Source organism: Pseudophryne corroboree, chromosome 4 (genome assembly GCF_028390025.1).
Source record: "Pseudophryne corroboree isolate aPseCor3 chromosome 4, aPseCor3.hap2, whole genome shotgun sequence".
Classification (NCBI taxonomy): domain Eukaryota; kingdom Metazoa; phylum Chordata; class Amphibia; order Anura; family Myobatrachidae; genus Pseudophryne; species Pseudophryne corroboree.
The window spans coordinates 401,591,458-401,612,565 of NC_086447.1; the positions used below are offsets into that span (position 1 = coordinate 401,591,458).

Genomic DNA, 21,108 nt, shown 5'->3' on the forward strand with positions numbered 1-21,108 from the left:
GCCCGCTGGATTGTGTTACAGATCCAGCGAGCAATAGTCTGCTTAGAAGCAGGAGCGCCAACTTTGTTGGCCGAATACAGGACAAACAGTGCCTCTGTTTTCCGAACTCGAGCCGTCCTGGCTACATAAATTTTTAATTCCCTGACTACATCAAGGGACTTGGAATCCTCTAAGTCCCCCGTAGCCACAGGCACCACAATAGGTTGGTTCATATGAAATGAAGGACGAGTTCTCAACTCTGCTCGATCCACATGGAAAATCAAATAGGGGCTCTTGTGAGACAAAGCCGCCAATTCAGACACACGCCTTGCAGATGCCAAGGCCAGCAACATGACCACTTTCCAATTGAGAAATTTTAATTCAACCATTTGAAGAGGTTCAAACCAGTGTGATTTTAGGAACTGTAACACCACGTTAAGGTCCCATGGTGCCACTGGGGGCACAAAAGGAGGCTGGATGTGCTGCACTCCCTTCACAAAAGTTTTGACTTCAGGGAGAGCCAATTCCTTCTGAAAGAATATTGATAGGGCCGAAATCTGTACCTTAATGGAGCCTAACTTTAGGCCCATATCCACTCCTGTTTGTAGAAAGTGGAGAAAACGGCCCAGGTGGAAATCTTCCGCAGGAGCATTCTTGGCTTCACACCAAGATACATACTTCCTCCAGATACAGTGATAGTGTTTCGCCGTCACCTCCTTCCTAGCCTTTATCAGAGTAGGGATGACTTCCTCCAGAATACCTTTCCTTTCAGCTAGGATTCGGTGGTCAACCGCCATGCCGTCAAACGTAATCGCGGTAAGTCTTGGAACACGCAGGGCCCCTGCTGCAACATGTCCTCCCTGAGAGGAAGAGGCCACGAATCTTCTGTGAGCATGTCCTGAAGATCTGAATACCAGGCCCTTCGAGGCCAATCTGGAACAATGAGTATTGTCTGCACTCTTTTTCATCTTATGATTCTCAATATTTTTGAGATGAGAGGAAGAGGAGGGAACACATAGACCGACTGGAACACCCATGGTGTCACCAGGGCATCTACCGCTACTGCCTGAGGGTCCCTTGACCTGGCACAATATCTCCGAAGCTTTTTGTTGAGGCGTGACGCCATCATGTCTATTTGAGGAAGTCCCCAATGACTTGTTATCTCTGCAAAAACTTCTTGATGAAGTCCCCACTCTCCTGGATGGAGATTGTGTCTGCTGAGGAAGTCTGCTTCCCAGTTGTCCACTCCCGGAATGAAGACTGCTGACAGAGCGCTTACGTGATTTTCCGCCCAGCGAAGAATCCTGTTTGCTTCCGCCATTGCCACTCTGCTCCTTGTCCCGCCTTGGCGGTTTACATGAGCCACGGCTGTGACGTTGTCTGATTGAATCAGCACCGGTAGGCCGCGAAGAAGATTCACCGCTTGTCGTAGGCCGTTGTATATGGCCCTCAATTCCAGTACGTTGATGTGTAGACAAGCCTCCCTGCTTGACCATAGTCCCTGAAAATTTCTTCCTTGTGTGACTGCTCCCCATCCACGGAGGCTCGCGTCCGTGGTCACCAGAACCCAGTCTTGAATGCCGAACCTGCGACCCTCGAGAAGGTGAGTACTCTGCAGCCACCACAGGAGAGACACCCTGGCCCTGGGGGACAGGCTTATTTTCAGATGTATTTGTAGATGGGACCCCGACCACTTGTCCAGAAGGTCCCACTGAAACGTCCTCGCATGGAACCTGCCGAAGGGGATGGCCGCGTAGGTCGCCACCATTTTTCCCAGTACTCGAGTGCATTGATGGACTGACACTCTTTTTGGTTTTAGCAGGTCCCTGACCATGTTCTGGAGTTCCCTCTTCTGTTCCGTGTCCAGAATCATGCCTAAGAAAGATAGCCGAGTTGTTGGAATCAACTGTGACTTTGGTAGATTTAGAATCCAGCCATGCTGCTGCAGCACTCTCAAGGAGAGTGACACGCTTTTCAGCAACTGATCTCTCGATCTCACTTTTATCAGGAGATCGTCCAAGTACGGGATAATTGTGACTCCCTGCCTGCGCCGGAGCACCATCATTTCTGCCATTACCTTGGTGAAAATCCTCGGGACTGTGGAAAGCCCAAACGGCAACGTCTGAAACTGGTAATGACAGTCCTGTACAGTGAATCTCAGGTACGCCTGATGAGTGGGATATATGAGGACATGAAGGTATGCATCCTTTATGTCTAGAGATACCATAAAATCCCCCCTTCCAGGCTGGAGATAACTGCCCGGAGTGATTCCATCTTGAATTTGAACTTTTTCAAGTACAGGTTTAGGGATTTTAGATTCAGAATGGGTCTGACCGAGCCATCCGGTTTCGGGACCACAAACAGAGTTGAATAGTACCGCTTCCCCTGTTGGACTAGGGGAACCTTGATAATCACTTGCTGTTGACACAGTTTTTGAATTGCAGCTTAAACTATTTCCCTCTCTGGGGGAGAAGCTGGTAAAGCCGATTTGAAAAATCGGCGAGGAGGCACCTCTTTGAATTCCAGCTTGTAGCCTTGGGATATAATTTCCATCACCCAAGGATCCACGTCTGACTGAACCCAGACCTGGCTGAAGAGTCGAAGACATGCCTTCACTGGCGCGGAGCCCCAGTGTCATGCGGTGGATTTAGTAGAAGCCGGGGAGGACTTCTGCTCCTGGGAACTAGCCGTAGCAGGCATTATTTTCCCTCTACCTTTACCCCTGGCGAGGAAGGAAGAGCCCCGACCTCTTCTGGACTTATGCACCCGAAAGGACTGCATCTGATACTGTGGTGTTTTCTTTAGTGATGAGCGGGTTTGGTTCCTCGGAAACCGAACCCCCCCGAACTTCACCCATTTTACACGGGTCCGAGGCATACTCGGATTCTCCCGTATGGCTCGGTTAACCCGAGCGCGCCCGAACGTCATCGTCCCGCTGTCGGATTCTCGCGAGATTCGGATTCTATATAAGCTGCCGCGCGTCGCCGCCATTTTCACTTGTGCATTGGAAATGTTAGGGAGAGGACGTGGCTGGCGTCCTCTCCGTTATTGTTGAACTTGATTGTGCACTATTGCTTAATTGTGGGGAGGGCTGGGGAGCAGCTGTATAATATAGGAGGAGTACAGTGCAGAGTTTTGCTGATCAGTGACCACCAGTTATCCATTCTCTGCCTGAAAAAAACGCTCCATATCTGTGCTCAGTGTGCTGCATATATCTGTGCTCTCACTGCTTAATTGTGGGGACTGGGGAGCAGCTGTATTATATAGCAGGAGTACAGTGCAGAGTTTTGCTGACAGTGACCACCAGTATACGTTGTCTGCCTGAAAAACACTCCATATCTGTGCTCAGTGTGCTGCTTTATTGTGGGGACTGGGGACCACCAGTATAATATTATATAGGAGGAGTACAGTGCAGAGTTTTGCTGACCAGTGACCACCAGTATATAATATATAGCATTACGGTACAGTAGGCCACTGCTGTACCTACCTCTGTGTCGTCATTAAGTATACTATCCATCTACATTCTATACCTGTGGTGCATTTTAGTTTTGCAGTTTGCTGACACAGTGACCACCAGTATACTATATATAGCAGTACGGTACGGAAGGCCACTGCTGTACCTACCTCTGTGTCGTCATTAAGTATACTATCCATCTACATTCTATACCTGTGGTGCATTTTAGTTTTGCAGTTTGCTGACACAGTGACCACCAGTATACTATATATAGCAGTACGGTATGGAAGGCCACTGCTGTACCTACCTCTGTGTCGTCATTAAGTATACTATCCATCTACATTCTATACCTGTGGTGCATTTCAGTTATGCAGTTTGCTGACACAGTGACCACCAGTATATATAGCAGTACGGTACGGAAGGCCACTGCTGTACCTACCTCTGTGTCGTCATTAAGTATACTATCCATCTACATTCTATACCTGTGGTGCATTTTAGTTTTGCAGTTTGCTGACACAGTGACCACCAGTATACTATATATAGCAGTACGGTACGGAAGGCCACTGCTGTACCTACCTCTGTGTCGTCATTAAGTATACTATCCATCTACATTCTATACCTGTGGTGCATTTTAGTTTTGCAGTTTGCTGACACAGTGACCACCAGTATACTATATATAGCAGTACGGTACGGAAGGCCACTGCTGTACCTACCTCTGTGTCGTCATTAAGTATACTATCCATCTACATTCTATACCTGTGGTGCATTTTAGTTTTGCAGTTTGCTGACGTAGTGACCACCAGTATACTATATATAGCAGTACGGTACGGAAGGCCACTACTGTACCTACCTCTGTGTCGTCATTAAGTATACTATCCATCTACATTCTATACCTGTGGTGCATTTTAGTTTTGCAGTTTGCTGACACAGTGACCACCAGTATACTATATATAGCAGTACAGTACGGAAGGCCACTGCTGTACCTACCTCTGTGTCGTCAAGTATACTATCCATCCATACCTGTGGTGCATTTCAGTTGTGCGCAGTATATGTAGTAGTAGGCCATTGCTATTGATAGTTACTGGCATATAATTCCACACATTAAAAAATGGAGAACAAAAATGTGGAGGTTAAAATAGGGAAAGATCAAGATCCACTTCCACCTCGTGCTGAAGCTGCTGCCACTAGTCATGGCCGAGACGATGAAATGCCATCAACGTCGTCTGCCAAGGCCGATGCCCAATGTCATAGTAGAGAGCATGTAAAATCCAAAAAACAAAAGTTCAGTAAAATGACCCAAAAATCAAAATTAAAAGCGTCTGAGGAGAAGCGTAAACTTGCCAATATGCCATTTACGACACGGAGTGGCAAGGAACGGCTGAGGCCCTGGCCTATGTTCATTGCTAGTGGTTCAGCTTCACATGAGGATGGAAGCACTCATCCTCTCGCTAGAAAAATGAAAAGACTTAAGCTGGCAAAAGCACAGCAAAGAACTGTGCGTTCTTCTAAATCACAAATATCCAAGGAGAGTCCAATTGTGTCGGTTGCGATGCCTGACCTTCCCAACACTGGACGGGAAGAGCTTGCGCCTTCCACCATTTGCACGCCCCCTGCAAGTGCTGGAAGGAGCACCCGCAGTCCAGTTCCTGATAGTCAAATTGAAGATGTCACTGTTGAAGTACACCAGGATGAGGATATGGGTGTTGCTGGCGCTGGGGAGGAAATTGACAAGGAGGATTCTGATGGTGAGGTGGTTTGTTTAAGTTAGGCACCCGGGGAGACACCTGTTGTCCGTGGGACGAATATGGCCATTAACATGCCTGGTCAAAATACAAAAAAAATCAGCTCTTCGGTGTGGAATTATTTCAACACAAATGCGGACAACAGGTGTCAAGCCGTGTGTTGCCTTTGTCAAGCTGTAATAAGTAGGGGTAAGGACGTTAACCACCTCGGAACATCCTCCCTTATACGTCACCTGCAGCGCATTCATCATAAGTCAGTGACAAGTTCAAAAACTTTGGGTGACAGCGGAAGCAGTCCACTGACCACTAAATCCCTTCCTCTTGTAACCAAGCTCCTACAAACCACACCACCAACTCCCTCGGTGTCAATTTCCTCCTTACCCAGGAAAGCCAATAGTCCTGCAGGCCATGTCACTGACAAGTCTGACGAGTCCTCTCCTGCCTGGGATTCCTCCAATGCATCCTTGAGTGTAACGCCTACTGCTGCTGGCGCTGCTGTTGTAGCTGCTGGGAGTCGATCGTCATCCCAGAGGGGAAGTCGGAAGACCACTTGTACTACTTCCAGTAAGCAATTGACTGTCCAACAGTCCTTTGCGAGGAAGATGAAATATCACAGCAGTCATCCTGCTGCAAAGCAGATAACTCAGGCCTTGGCAGCCTGGGCGGTGAGAAACGTGGTTCCGGTATCCACCGTTAATTCAGAGGCAACTAGAGACTTGATTGAGGTACTGTGTCCCCGGTACCAAATACCATCTAGGTTCCATTTCTCTAGGCAGGCGATACCGAAAATGTACACAGACCTCAGAAAAAGAGTCACCAGTGTCCTAAAAAATGCAGTTGTACCCAATGTCCACTTAACCACGGACGTGGACAAGTGGAGCAGGGCAGACTCAGGACTATATGACTGTGACAGCCCACTGGGTAGATGTATTGCCTCCCGCAGCAAAAACAGCAGCGGCGGCACCAGTAGCAGCATCTCGCAAACGCCAACTCGTTCCTAGGCAGGCTACGCTTTGTATCACCGCTTTCCAGAAGAGGCACACAGCTGACAACCTCTTACGGAAACTGAGGAAGATCATCGCAGAATGGCTTACCCCAATTGGACTCTCCTGGGGATTTGTGACATCGGACAACGCCAGAAATATTGTGCGTGCATTAGATCTGGGCAAATTCCAGCACGTCCCATGTTTTGCACATACATTGAATTTGGTGGTGCAGAATTATTTAAAAAACGACAGGGGCGTGCAAGAGATGCTGTCGGTGGCCCGAAGAATTGCGGGCCACTTTCGGCATTCAGCCACCGTGTACAGAAGACTGGAGCACCACCAAACATTCCTGAACCTGCCCTGCCATCATCTGAAGCAAGAGGTGGTAACGAGGTGGAATTCAACCCTCTATATGCTTCAGAGGATGGAGGAGCAGCAAAAGGCCATTCAAGCCTATACATCTGCCCACGATATAGGCAAAGGAGGGGGATTGCACCTGACTCAAGCGCAGTGGAGAATGATTTCAACGTTGTGCAAGGTTCTGCAACCCTTTGAACTTGCCACACGTGAAGTCAGTTCAGACACTGCCAGCCTGAGTCAGGTCATTCCCCTCATCAGGCTTTTGCAGAAGAAGCTGGAGGCATTGAAGGAGGAGCTAAAACAGAGCGATTCCGCTAGGCATGTGGGACTTGTGGATGGAGCCCTTAATTCGCTTAACCAGGATTCACGGGTGGTCAATCTGTTGAAATCAGAGCACTACATTTTGGCCACCGTGCTCGATCCTAGATTTAAAACCTACGTTGTATCTCTCTTTCCGGCAGACACAAGTCTGCAGAGGTTCAAAGACCTGCTGGTGAGAAAATTGTCAAGTCAAGCGGAACCTGACCCGTCAACATCTCCTCCTTCACATTCTCCCGCAACTGGGGGTGCGAGGAAAAGGCTAAGAATTCCGAGCCCACCCGCTGGCAGTGATGCAGTATGGAGCGAGTGCTGACATCTGGTCCGGCCTGAAGGACCTGCCAACGATTAGTGACATGTTGTCTACTGTCACTGCATATGATTCTGTCACCATTGTAAGAGTGGTGGAGGATTATATGAGTGACTGCATTCAAGTAGGCACGTCAGACAGTCCGTACGTATACTGGCGGGAAAAAGAGGCAATTTGGAGGCCCTTGCACAAACTGTCTTTATTTTACCTAAGTTGCCCCCCCTCCAGTGTGTACTCCGAAAGAGTGTTTAGTGCAGCCGCTCAGCTACGGCATACGAGGTTACTTCCAGAAAATGTGGAGAAGATGATGTTCATCAAAATTAATTATAATCAATTCCTCCGTGGAGACATTCACCAGCAGCAATTGCCTCCACAAAGTACACAGGGACCTGAGATGGTGGATTCCAGTGGGGACGAATTAATAATCTGTGAGGAGGGGGATGTACACAGTGAAAGGGGTGAGGAATCGGAGGATGATGATGAGGTGGACATCTTGCCTCTGTAGAGCCAGTTTGTGCAAGGAGAGATTGATTGCTTCTTTTTTTGGTGGGGGCCCAAACCAACCAGTCATTTCAGTCACAGTCGTGTGGCAGACCCTGTCGCTGAAATGATGGGTTCGTTAAAGTGTGCATGTCCTGTTTATACAACATAAGGGTGGGTGGGAGGGCCCAAGGACAATTCCATCTTGCACCTCTTTTTTCTTTAATTTTTCTTTGCATCATGTGCTGTTTGGGGACAATTTTTTTGAAGTGCCATCCTGCCTGACACTGCAGTGCCACTCCTAGATGGGCCAGGTGTTTGTGTCGGCCACTTGTGTCGCTTAGCTTAGTCACACAGCGACCTTGGTGCGCCTCTTTTTTTCTTTGCATCATGTGCTGTTTGGGGACTGTTTTTTTGAAGTGCCATCCTGCCTGACACTGCAGTGCCACTCCTAGATGGGCCAGGTGTTTGTATTGGCCACTTGTGTCGCTTAGCTTAGCCATCCAGCGACCTTGGTGCGCCTCTTTTTTTCTTTGCATCATGTGCTGTTTGGGGACTGTTTTTTTGAAGTGCCATCCTGCCTGACACTGCAGTGCCACTCCTAGATGGGCCAGGTGTTTGTATTGGCCACTTGTGTCGCTTAGCTTAGCCATCCAGCGACCTCGGTGCAAATTTTAGGACTAAAAATAATATTGTGAGGTGTGAGGTGTTCAGAATAGACTGGAAATGAGTGGAAATTATGGTTATTGAGGTTAATAAAACTATGGGATCAAAATGACCCCCAAATTCTATGATTTAAGCTGTTTTTTAGGGTTTTTTGTAAAAAACACCCGAATCCAAAACACACCTGAATCCGACAAAAAATTTTCGGTGAGGTTTTGCCAAAACGCGTCCGCGGAACCGAATCCAAAACCAAAACACAAAACCCGAAAAATGTCCGGTGCACATCACTAGTTTTCTTTTGCTGTGGGGGAACATAAGGTAAAAAAGTAGATTTACCTGCGGTAGCTGTGGAAACCAGGTCCGCGAGACCCTCCCCAAATAAAACCTCACCCTTGTAAGGCAAAACTTCCATATGTCTCTTTGAGTCGGCATCACCCGTCCATTGGCAGGTCCACAGGGCTCGCCTAGCAGAAATTGCCATGGCATTGGCTCTTGAACCTAACAGCCCCACGTCTCTCGGAGCGTCTCTCATATATAAGGCTGCATCTTTAATGTGACCCAAGGTCAATAAAATGCTATCCCTATCTAGGGTATCAATGTCAGATGACAAGTTATCTGCCCATGCTGCTACTGCGCTACATACCCAAGCCGACGCTATTGCCGGTCTGAGCAAGGCACCCATATGTGCATAAATTGATTTTAAGGTAGTTTCTTGTCTGCGATCAGCAGGATCCTTGAGGGCTGCCGTGTCTGGAGACGGTAGCGCCACCTTTTTGGACAAGCGCGTCAAAGCCTTGTCCACCCTGGGTGAGGATTCCCACCGTAACCTGTCCTGTGCGGGGAAAGGATACGCCATAAGAATTCTCTTGGGAATCTGCAGTTTCTTGTCTGGAGTTTCCCAAGCCTTTTCAAATAATGCGTTCAGCTCATCAGATGGGGGAAAGGTTACCTCAGGCTTCTTTTCCTTAAACATGCATACCCTTGTGTCAGGGACAGAGGGGTAATCTGTGATATGCAAAACATCTTTTCTCTTACGTCCTAGAGGATGCTGGGGACTCCGTAAGGACCATGGGGTATAGACGGGCTCCGCAGGAGACATGGGCACTATAAAGAACTTTAGAATGGGTGTGCACTGGCTCCTCCCTCTATGCCCCTCCTCCAGACCTCAGTTAGATCTTGTGCCCAGAGGAGATTGGGTGCATTACAGGGGAGCTCTCCTGAGTTTCTCTGATTAAAATAATTTTGTTAGGTTTTTTATTTTCAGGGAGCCCTGCTGGCAACAGGCTCCCTGCATCGTGGGACTGAGGAGACATAAGCAGACCTACTTAAGTGATCGGCTCTGCTTCTTAGGTTACTGGACACCATTAGCTCCAGAGGGTTCGGAACGCAGGTCTCACCCTAGCCGTTCGTCCCAGAGCCGCGCCGCCGTCCTCCTTGCAGAGCCGGAAGATAGAAGCCGGGTGAGTATTAGAAGAAAGAAGACATCACAGGCGGCAGAAGACTTCTGATCTTCACTGAGGTAACGCGCAGCAGTAATGTTGCACACCATTGCTCCCACACACAACACACACTGAGGCACGGATGGGTGCAGGGCGCAGGGGGGGGCGCCCTGGGCAGCAATATAAAACCTCTAGGCTGGCATTTTAGTATATATGGGCTGAGGAGGCAATATATATACAAATCCCCCACCAGTATTGTATTTTTGAGTGGGACCAAAACCCGCCGCTGAGGGGGCGGAGCTTGATTCCACAGCACTGACCAGCGCCATTTTCTCCAAAGCACACTGCAGAGCTGGCTCCCCGGACTCTCCCCTGCTGAACACGGTGACAGAGGGCTTAAAAAGAGGGGGGGGAGGGGCACTTAATTTGGCAGTGAATGTATATTGAATAATATTAAAGCACTGTGTGTCTGGGAAATTGTTTTCCAGGGTCATTGGCGCTGGGTGTGTGCTGGCATACTCTCTCTCTGTCTCTCCAAAGTGCCTTATTGGGGGATTGTCTCCATATTGGATATTTCCCTGAGTGTGTGGGGGTGTCGGTACGTGTGTGTCGGCATGTCTGAAGCGGAAGGCTCTTCTAGGGAGGAGGTGGAGCAAATGAGTGTGGTGTCTGTCGGCAACGCCGACACCTGATTGGTTGGATATGTGGAATGTTTTAAATGCAAATGTGAATTTATTACATAAAAGGTTGGACAAAGCGGAGTCAAGGGAAAATGCAGGGAGTTCATCCTTGCCTTTTACTATGTCACAGGGCCCTTCTGGGTCTCAGAAGCGCCCACTATCCCAAATAGCAGACACTGATACCGACACAAATTCTGACTCCAGTGTCAACTACGATGATGCGAGTGTGCAGCCAAAGTTGGCAAAAAGTATTCATTATATGATTATTACAATAAAAGATGTGTTGCATATCACGGATGACCCCTCTGTACCTGACACGAGGGTCCACATGTTTAAAGAAAAGAAACCGGAGGTTACTTCCCCCCTTCTCATGAGTTAAATGAGTTGTTTGAAAGGGCTTGGGAAACTCCAGACAAGAAACTGCAGATTCCCAAAAGGATTCTTATGGCGTATCCTTTCCTGACTAAGGACATGATACGGTGGGAATCCTCCCCCAGGATGGACAAGGCGTTAACGCTCTTATCCAAAAAGGTGGCGCTGCCGTCGCAAGATACCGCAGCCCTCAAGGATCCTGCTGATCGCAGGCAGGAGACTTTTATAATTAAGAAATAGTTTAAAAACATGCGCAGATTAATTCACAGGTGCAGCTAAAAATTATATCTCAAAGTGTATATCCCTTTACACTTAAAACACACAGATTGAGGGAAAAAGGAGAGATACAAACTTAAAGCGCTCCTATAAAAGCCAGGTTTACAAACACACACCCAGTGGATAATTAAAATCAATTGATCACATACACTGGTATTTCAGGAGATGAGTAAAAATCCAACGTTGATTATAGGCAGATGGATCCAATTCTCATAAAATTAGTGATGAGCGGATTCGGTTTTACTCGGTTTTACTCGGTTCTCAAAACGGCATCTTATTGGCTCACGGATGTCACGTGTTTTGGATAGCCAATAAGATTCTATTTTGAGAACCGAGTAAAACCGAGTAAAACCGAATCCGCTCATCACTAAAAAATATAAGACAAAAAGAAAGTGCAATAGTGCAATTATCCTTTTTTTGGAATGCCTGAATTTATTTTAATATTGCACTTACACCAAACAGATGAGATCAGTGGCATATAAAATAGATCTTCATTGGCAGTACAGCAACAAAGGACTGGATGGTAACAGTCCTTATAATATCCAACGCTAATATCAAACAAATGCAGCTGGACCTCATAAAAGATAAACAGCAGAAGAAAGTGCAATAGTGCAATTATCCTTTTTTTAAAAACAAAGGTTTATTTTTAAACAGTGCACTTACATCAAATAGATGGAATAAAAGCATATAGGTAAATCCCCAATGAGAAGTACAGCCACAGGAAGCAAGGTCTGGAAGGGGCCAGGTGGATGAAGCACCCTAGGATAATGGCTCCGGAAACCAGGATCCAACACAGTCCCTCAGCGTCCAGTGCAGATGGTAAAGCTCAAACGGGGTCACAAGTAAAGCGGGAGAGTACACGCTTAACGCGTTTCAAACTTTCATAGTTCTTCAGAAGCGTATACTGCTCTCCCATCCGTCTCTCTAAATACCCTAACTAATACAGAAAACAGCTGATCTCAATTACCGCTAATCTGTCAGCAGCAGCGTGGACAGATACCTTGTCTGCTGACATTGATACCCTGGATAAGGATACCATTTTACTGACCTTGGGTCATATAAAGGATGCTGTCCTATATATGAGAGATGCTCAGAGAGACGTTGACCTACTGGGTTCCAGAGCCAACGCAATGGCGATTTCTGCTAGGCGAGCCCTGTGGACCCGCCAATGGACGGGTGATGCCGACTCAAAGAGGCATATATAGGTTTTTCCTTACAAAGGTGAGGACTTATTTGGGGAAGGTCTCACGGACCTGGTTTCCAGAGCTACCGCAGGTAAATCCGCTTTTTTACCTTATGTTTCCTCACAGCCAAAGATGCAGTCCTTTCGGTTGCATAAATCCAAAAGTGGACGGGGATCTTTCTTTCTCGCCAGAGGTAAGGGCAGAGGGAAAAAGTTGCCAGCTACAGCTAGTTCCCAGGAGCAGAAGTCCTCCCCGGCATCTACTAAATCCACCGCATGACGCTGAGGGAGTCCGCCCCAGTGGGGGCACGTCTTCGACTTTTTAGCCACGTCTGAGTTCAATCACAGGTGGATCCCTGGGCAATAGAAATTGTTTCCCAGGGTTAAAAGCTGGAATTCGAAGATGTGCCTCTTCGCCGGTTTTTCAAATCGGCCCTACCAGCTTCTTCCCCAGAGAGGGAGGTAGTTTTAAGTGCAATTCAAAAACTGTGTCTTCAACGAGTGGTGGTCAAAGTTCCCCTGCTTCAACAGGGGACGGGGTACTACTCAACCCTGTTTGTGGTCCCGAAACCGGACGGTTCAGTCAGACCCATTCTGAATTTAAAATCCTTAAACCTATACTTGAACAGGTTCAAATTCAAGATGGAATCGCTCAGAGCGGTCATCGCCAGCCTGGAAGGGGGAAATTATATGGTGTCTCTGGACATAAAGGATGCATACCTTCATGTCCCCATATATCCTCCTCATCAGGCGTTCCTGAGGTTTGCTGTACAGGATTGTCATTACCAATTTCAGACGTTGCCGTTTGGACTTTCCACGGCCCCGAGGATTTTCACCAGAAATGATGGTGCTCCTGCGCAAGCAGGGAGTCACAATTATCCCGTACTTGGACGATCTCCTGATAAAAGCGAGATCGAGAGAACAGTTGCTGAACAACGTGTCACTCTCCCTGAGGGTGTTGCAGCAGCACGGCTGGATTCTCAATCTACCAAAGTCACAGTTGGTTCCAATGACCCGATTGCCTTTCTTAGGCATGATTTTGGACACGGAACAAAAAAGGGTTTTTCTCCCGATGGAAAAGGCCCAGGAACTCTAGAGCTTGGTCAGGGACTAGTTGAAGCCGAAAAGGGTGTCGGTCCATCAATGCACTCGAGTCCTGGGAAAGATGGTGGCTTCTTACTAGGCGATTCCCTTCGGCAGGTTCCATGTGAGGACCTTTCAGTGGGACCTTCTGGACAAGTGGTCCGGGTCCCATCTACATATTCATCAGAAGATCAGCCTGTCCCCCAGGGCCAGGGTATCTCTCTTGTGGTGGCTGCAGAGTACTCACCTTCTAGAGGGTTGCAGGTTCGGCATTCAAGACTGGGTTCTGGTGACCACGGACGCGAGCCTCCGAGGATGGGGAGCAGTCACACTGGAAAGAAACTTCAAGGGACTGTGGTCAAACCAGGAGGCTTGTCTACACATCAACATACTGGAATTGAGGGCCAGATACAACGGCATCCGTCAAGCGGAGAATCTTCTTCGCGACCTACCGGTTCTGATTCCATCAGACAATGTCACAGCCGTGGCTCATGTAAACCGCTAAGGCGGGACAAGGAGCAGAGTGGCAATGGCGGAAGCCACCAGGATTCTGCGCTGGGCGGAAAATCACGTAAGTGGTATTCATTCCGGGAGTGGACAACTGGGAAGCAGACTTCCTCAGCAGACACGATCTCCATCCAGGAGAGTGGGGTCTTCATCAAGAAGTCTTTGCTGAAATAGCAAGTCTTTGGGGACTTCCTCAAATAGACATGATGGCGTCACGCCTCAACAAAAAGCTTCCGAGGTATTGTGCCAGGTCAAGGGACCCTCAGGCAGTAGCAGTGGACGCCCTGGTGACACCATGGGTGTTTCAGTCGGTCTATGTGTTCCCTCCTCTTCCTCTCATCTCAAAAATATTGAGAATCATAAGACGAAATGGAGTACAGACAATTCTCATTGTTCCAGATTGGCCTCGAAGGGCCTGGTATCCGGATCTGCAGGAAATGCTCACAGAAGATCCGTGGCCGCTTCCTCTCAGAGAGGACCTGTTGCAACAGGGGCCCTGTCTGTTCCAAGACTTACGGCGGCTGCGTTTGACGGCATGGCGGTTGAACGCCAGATCCTAGCTGGGAAGGGCATTCCGGACGAGGTCATCCCTACTCTGATAAAGGCTAGATAGGAGGTGACAGCGAAACATTATCACCGTATCTGGAGGAAGTATGTCTCTTGGTGTGAAACCAAGAATGCTCCTCCGGAAGATTTCCATCTGGGCTGTTTTCTCCACTTACAGACTGGAGTGAATTTGGGCCTAAAATTAGGCTCCATTAAGGTACAGATTTCGTCCCTGTCCATTTTCTTTCAGAGGGAATTGGCTTCTCTCCCAGAAGTCCAGACTTTTGTGAAGGGAGTGCTGCATATCCAGCCTCCTTTTGTGCCCCCAGTGGCACCATGAGACCTTAACGTGGTGTTATGGTTCCTGAAGTCTCACTGGTTGAACCTCTTCAAACGGTTGAATTAAAATTTCTCATTTGGAAGGTGGTCATGTTGTTGGCCTGGCATCTGCAAGGCGTGTGTCTGAATTGGCGGCCTTGTCTCACAAGAGCCCCTATTTGATTTTCCATGTCGATAGAGCAGAGTTGAGGACTCATCCTCAATTTTTGCCTAAGGTGGTTTCTTCATTTCATATGAACCAACCTATTGTGGTGCCTGTGGCTACGGATGACTTGGAGGATTCCAAGTCCCTGGATGTAGTCAGGGCCTTAAAAATCTATGTAGCCAGGACGGCTCGGGTTAGGAAAACAGAAGCACTGTTTGTCCTGTATGCAGCCAACAAGGTTGGCGCTCCTGCTTCTAAGCAGACTATTGCTCGCTGGATCTGTAACACGATTCAGCAGGCTCATTCTACGGCTGGATTGCCGTTACCTAATTCGGTAAAGGCCCATTCTACTAGGAAGGTGGGCTCTTCTTGTGCGGCTGCCCGAGGCGTCTCGGCATTACAGCTTTGCCGAGCGGCGACTTGATTGGGTTCAAACACTTTTGCTAAATTCTACAAGTTTGATACCCTGGCTGATGAGGACCTCATGTTTTCTCAATCGGTGCTGCAGAGTCATCCGCACTCTCCCACCCGTTTTTGGAGCTTTGGTATAATCCCCATGGTCCTTACGGAGTCCCCAGCATCCTCTAGGACGTTAGAGAAAATAAGATTTTAAACCTACCGGTAAATCTTTTTCTCCTAGTCCGTAGAGGATGCTGGGCGCCCGTCCCAGTGCGGACAACATTCTGCAAGACTTGTATATAGTTATTGCTTGCATAAGGGTTATGTTACGGTTTGGATCGGTCTTTGACTGATGCTATTTATTTCATACTGTTGACTGGTTCATATATTCCAGGTTATAAGGTGTTGATGGTGTGGGCTGGTATGAATCTTGCCCTTAGGTTACCAAAATCCTTTCCTCGTATTGTCCGTCTCCTCTGGGCACAGTTCTCTAACTGAGGTCTGGAGGAGGGGCATAGAGGGAGGAGCCCGTGCACACCCATTCTAAAGTTCTTTATAGTGCCCATGTCTCCTGCGGAGCCCGTCTATACCCCATGGTCCTTACGGAGTCTCCAGCATCCTCTACGGACTAGGAGAAAAAGATTTACTGGTAGGTTTAAAATCTTATTTTATTGCAATAATCATATAATGAATACTTTTGGCCACCCTTGAGTGTAACCTCGCACCATCGTAGTCGACACTGGAGTCAGAATCTGTGTCGGTATCAGTGCCTGCTACTTGGGTCAGGGGGCGTTTCTGAGACCCTGGAGGGCCCTGTGATACAGCCAAAGCCATGGATTGACTCCCTGTTTTTTCTCTGGACTCTGCTTTGTCCATTCTCTTATGTAATAAAGACACATTTGTATTTAAAACATTCCACATATCCAACCAATCAGGTGTCGGCGTCGCCGACGGAGACACCACAATCATCTGCTCTACCTCCTCCTTAGATGAGCCTTCCGCTTCAGACATGCCGACACAAACGTACCGACACCCCCACGCACTCAGGGATATATATATATATATATATATATATATATGGAGACAGTCCCCCAATAAAGCCCTTTGGAGAGACAGAGAGAGAGTATGCCAGCACACACCCCGCGCCACCGGACACTGGAATAAAATCCCAGTCAGTACAGCGCTTTTATATAAATATACTCACTGCGCCAAATAAATGTGCTCCCCCCCCCCCTCTTTTTTGCCCTCTGTACATGTGTTCAGCAGGGGAGAGTCCGGGGAGCCAGCTTCTCTGCAGCGTGCTGTGGAGAAAATGGCGCTGGTTAGTGCTGAGGGATCAAGCTCCGCCCCCTCAACGGCGGGCTTCGGTCCCGCTCAAATCCTTATACTGGCGGGGTTTTTTGCAATATACAGCCTCCGCAGTATATATCTATGCCAGTGTCCCTAGAGTTTTCATAATTGCTGCCCAGGGTGCCCCCCCCTGCGCCCTGCACCCATACAGTGCCACCAGTGTGTGTGTAAATGCGGGAGCAATGGCGCGCAGCGTTACCGCTGCACAGTACATCATTGAAGATCTGAAGTCTTCAGCCGCCTTTGAAGTCTTCTTTCTTCTTATACTCACCCGGCTTCTATCTTCCGGCTCTGTGAGGAGGACGGCGGCGCGGCTCCGGGACGAACGGTGAGGGTGAGACCTGCGTTCCGACCCTCTGGAGCTAATGGTGTCCAGTAGCCTAAGAAGCAGAGCCTATCATTTAAGTAGGTCTGCATCTCTCTCCTCAATCCCACAATGCAGGGAGCCTGTTGCCAGTAGTGCTCCCTGAAAATAAAAAACCTAATAAAAGTTTTTTACAGAGAAACTCAGTAGAGCTCCCCTGCAATGCACCCAGTCTCCTCTGGGCACAGGATCTAACGGAGGTCTGGAGGAGGGGCATAGAGGGAGGAGCCAGTGCACACCCATCTAAAGTCTTTAGAGTGCCCATGTCTCCTGCGGAGCCCGTCTATACTCCATGGTCCTTACGGAGTCACCAGCATCCTCTAGGACGTAAGAGAAATAGAAATGCAATCATAATAGTTATGATTTATTGCCTTCCATGTGGCCAGCTGCTGGCTAGTAATAATCATGCTGCCATAGTGATGGGCCTTTTTTTATGTAGAGGCCTGGAGCTGGAGCTCCAGCCGCCCCATTGTTAATCTGGCCCTTGCTATGTCCCTGACTTAACCCATTTGTATTTCAGAGATGTAACTTTTAGAAGGGTGTGTACACATGGTGAGATCCTTGCTAAGCCCGATTTTCACTTGCGATTTCCCTTGAACTCCCTGGAGCCCAGATAGCACAGATCTTGACTAACTTTTCTTGAGATATGGACTATGTGTGCTTATGATTTTGGCTTATGTGAGATGTAATTGAAATGTGAGATGAACTAGATAGTACACCGATCTAGCAAGGATTGACTTGCCTGCACAGTCTATCTTTTCTTGAGATGCCGACCTGGCGGGACCGCGCATCGGGATGGAATCGGGATCGCAAGGTGACTTTCACCTTGCAATCTGCACTTACTTTTCTTGAGATTTTGTTCTATATAGTCAAAATCGAAAGAAAATATCTCACAGTGTGTACACACCCTAAAGATGATTTGCTGTATATTGCAGAGTTGATATAGCTTGTACTCTGTGCATTACAGAGTGGTTAGATAACTCTAAGAACTTTAGCTCCCTCAATAATAAAATATTTTTAAAAAAGAGAGAGAGCGGCTGCGCTCGCCCAGGGCAGCTCCTGCTCCTCTCCGCCATCCGGCCGCGCGCAGGGCACCGCCGTCTCTCCCCTCTCTCTGCAGCAGCAGCAGCAGTTATGCGCGCAGCGGGTCACGTGACCATGGTAGTGCGAGCGAGAGAGACAGGCATGTGTGCACGCGCACTGGCTCGCGATTAGCAGCGCGCGAGGAAATAGGCCGTAGAAATGAGCAGCTCGTCACCCGTGACCGCCCCCACCTCGGTAAGTGACCTGCAGGCGGGGGGGAAACATAAATGAGAGGCACTAGCACACCCGCTCACTGCTTATGGGCTCAGTGTTGGTTGTGGAATTACTGGTGGTTGAAGTTGTGTTTACGGCCAATATCGGTGCTATGACCGCAGGCCTCGTCAGACGATTGCCCGTTCTCCCAACTTCTGGGTGTGTGTGTATAATGCTGCTGCGGGGTGTCACGTTGTGCAGAGCCTGCATGTGTTGTTCCCTATTACACGGGGCTGTTCCGTGTGGCCGCGTGAGGGAATGGATGTCAGCTCGTTTCTGCGTGTGTTTTGTGTACATGCATGATGGTGGAATACACATGGCGACGTCTAGCACTCAGTGTCATGTATGCTAGTGTCCCCATGGTTATAACTGGACGCACATGCGTGTTTTTATCTTGCTGAGGCCTGATCAGTATGCCTATACAGTGCGTGATGTGTCTATTCCTCCTGCTTCTCGGTTTTATCGTGTACTGTATCTTTGTATTGCTACTGTGTAGCTACAGCTGGCCGCCTCCTAGATGGTAGGGTTTATAGTTACATGTACTGTTACCTACAGTATGTCAGCCTGCACAGTAATATGATTTGTGCACATGACCAGATGCTAATCTCTGCTGCAGTGTGCTGCACTTTATACTAGAGCTTGGTAGGGAAACTACACATGCTGCCCTGGTAAACCATTCCTTAGTAGTCTGTGTATCTGACAGAAATGTTTGCATCTATTGATATCTACTTTGCTCCATTTTTTTTCTTCTTTCTTTTGGCTTTGGTGCCATTTAATTGGTTTTAAGTTATTTGACCGATGTGCCTAGTAAGCTAGCACTCTGTTCTGACACGGCACATTAAACACTCCACACAGTCTGTCCTGACTGTTTAAACAGCTAGGCTGGTTTAGATTACAGCTTCCTTAAATAATCTCTCCTTAGAAGTGTCATAATGTGTGGATGAAGGGGCTTTAATAAAGTTCTGCTCTCCTTCAGCAGCTTTTCAGCTGGAGTCCTCTGGCCATGCAGAAGTGTGCAATGCAACCTGACCGTAGGATGAAGTCACTTCAGAATTACTGCACGTGTACTTGCTTGGTCTTTATCTGAAGTCACCTCTAGACAGAACATTGGAATGTACATTTACAGAGAGTGGGGGCATCCCATAAAACACTCTGCACCCTGTGTGAGGTTGCCAGGCACGCTCTGTCACTGAGGAACCCCTCACAAAGCAGCTCAAAGTCTGGGTTGGTCCAGGGCTCTATTGTATAATTTCTGTCTTCTCCATGTGTTTGTGTGTATTTTCTCACACAGTTCAGTGATAAACTAGTGACTAAAAATGGACCTTAGTGCGGGTACTAGAAATTATAGCAATGTTAGGAGAGAAATCCGTTAGCCGCAGACTTTACTGCACAAATTTGACATCCAGTTAAAGTGCCCAGTGACGTTCAATTAATGGCCCACAACTAGCCCTTAATCCGCACTTAACGCTGATTCCTGCTCCAGTAGGAAACTATAAATGATCGCAACCATTTGTACTTTTTCCTGCTCAGACGTGCCTGACTGCAGGAAGGTTAGATCACTATCAGACTTTGGCATGTACAGACCTAAACGATACTTGCCCGATTTGTCATATTGGATTGACAAATCGTGCATATTATGTAGTGTGTATGCATGATTGTGTGCTACTGTGGGTCGTATGTGATATTTTGCAGTTTAATTAAGGACGGAATGAGAGCTTGGTCTGTCATTCATTAAATTGCTCAGGGTGTATCGGCAGTATCCGAAGGTCTGGGACAAAGTGATACAAGTTGAAATGTGTCTCCCAGCGGCTAATCTCGCAACAGAGCTACAATTGAATTTCTCCGTCGGGTGCCATCTAGTGGTGGCTGCAGGGAAAAACATTTGAAATACCCCTTAATGTCAACTTTTTTTTACTATTATTTATTTTTTATAAATATATACATATAGGTTAGTAGCAGTTGGATGCGCAAATTAGTCCATTCTTCTTTTTTTTTTTTTTTTTTACTGTCCGTTTCCAATGGTAACCAAAGTCAGTGCAGCCACCTCCACTTAACCTTAACCAGAGGCAACAGTTTCCAGCACATGTAATACTCTGTTAGTAACATGTAAAGGTGCATACACACTGGGTGGTTTTGCCCAGTGTGTATGCTGGGTGATAATGTAAACATCACTGGCAGGAAAATAGCTCCATGCATACACACTGAGCTATTTTTCACTGTGCCCAGCAATGTTCATGGGGGGTGATCTTTCCACAGTAGGAGACCGTGGAAAGTGGTTCACTCGGCTAGTAAAACAGCCTTACGGACGGTGGCGGCCAGTGATGATGCAGGAGCGCGCATCAGCGCTCATCGCCCGGCCCTACACACTGGCTGAGTTTGAGCTCAAAATGCCAAAACTGAGCTACTTTGAGCTCAAAATCGGCTAGTGTGTATGGGCCTTAAGTATAACTTTACTAAAGAATAAAAGCGCACATACATCACAGTTTGAAATTAATAGCGTTAAAACAGTCTCTGCAACCACCATAGACACTCGCTCACCTTGTGTCCACTGGACCTGGCACATGACATCACCACACCACTCACGTCTTCACATCACACCCAGCCAGTGATCTAAGACTTCATCAGGGGGTGTGTCCCAAACCTTACTGGCTCCACATTTTATCCTAATGTCAAAATTTTCTGCCCAGTCATGGAGACTCAAATATAAGTAACTCACCTATGAACAAGTATAGCTACATCTCTATGTTAACATTATAAATTCAGATGCTTCCCACATATTCAAAACACAGTAATCTCAGTTTAAAGTCATTAGTAAACCAGACAAACTGTATACTAAC

The 21,108-nt window shown here is 47.7% G+C and overlaps 1 protein-coding gene across 3 annotated transcripts in view; it reads left to right on the forward strand.

Moving 5' to 3' along the window:
- Positions 1–18,115: 18,115 nt before the first annotated feature.
- Positions 18,116–21,108, forward strand: part of PHF3 (PHD finger protein 3) — a 322,047-nt gene continuing 319,054 nt past the window's right edge. Inside the window, exon 1 of one of the 3 annotated variants that reach the window (XM_063916746.1) lies at positions 18,116–18,253. The gene's annotated coding sequence lies outside the window, so the exon portion shown is untranslated. Of the gene's footprint in view, positions 18,254–18,310; positions 18,431–19,016; positions 19,496–21,108 lie in introns of those variants that run through there. The other 2 variants (XM_063916748.1, XM_063916749.1) reach the window with 2 other exon arrangements.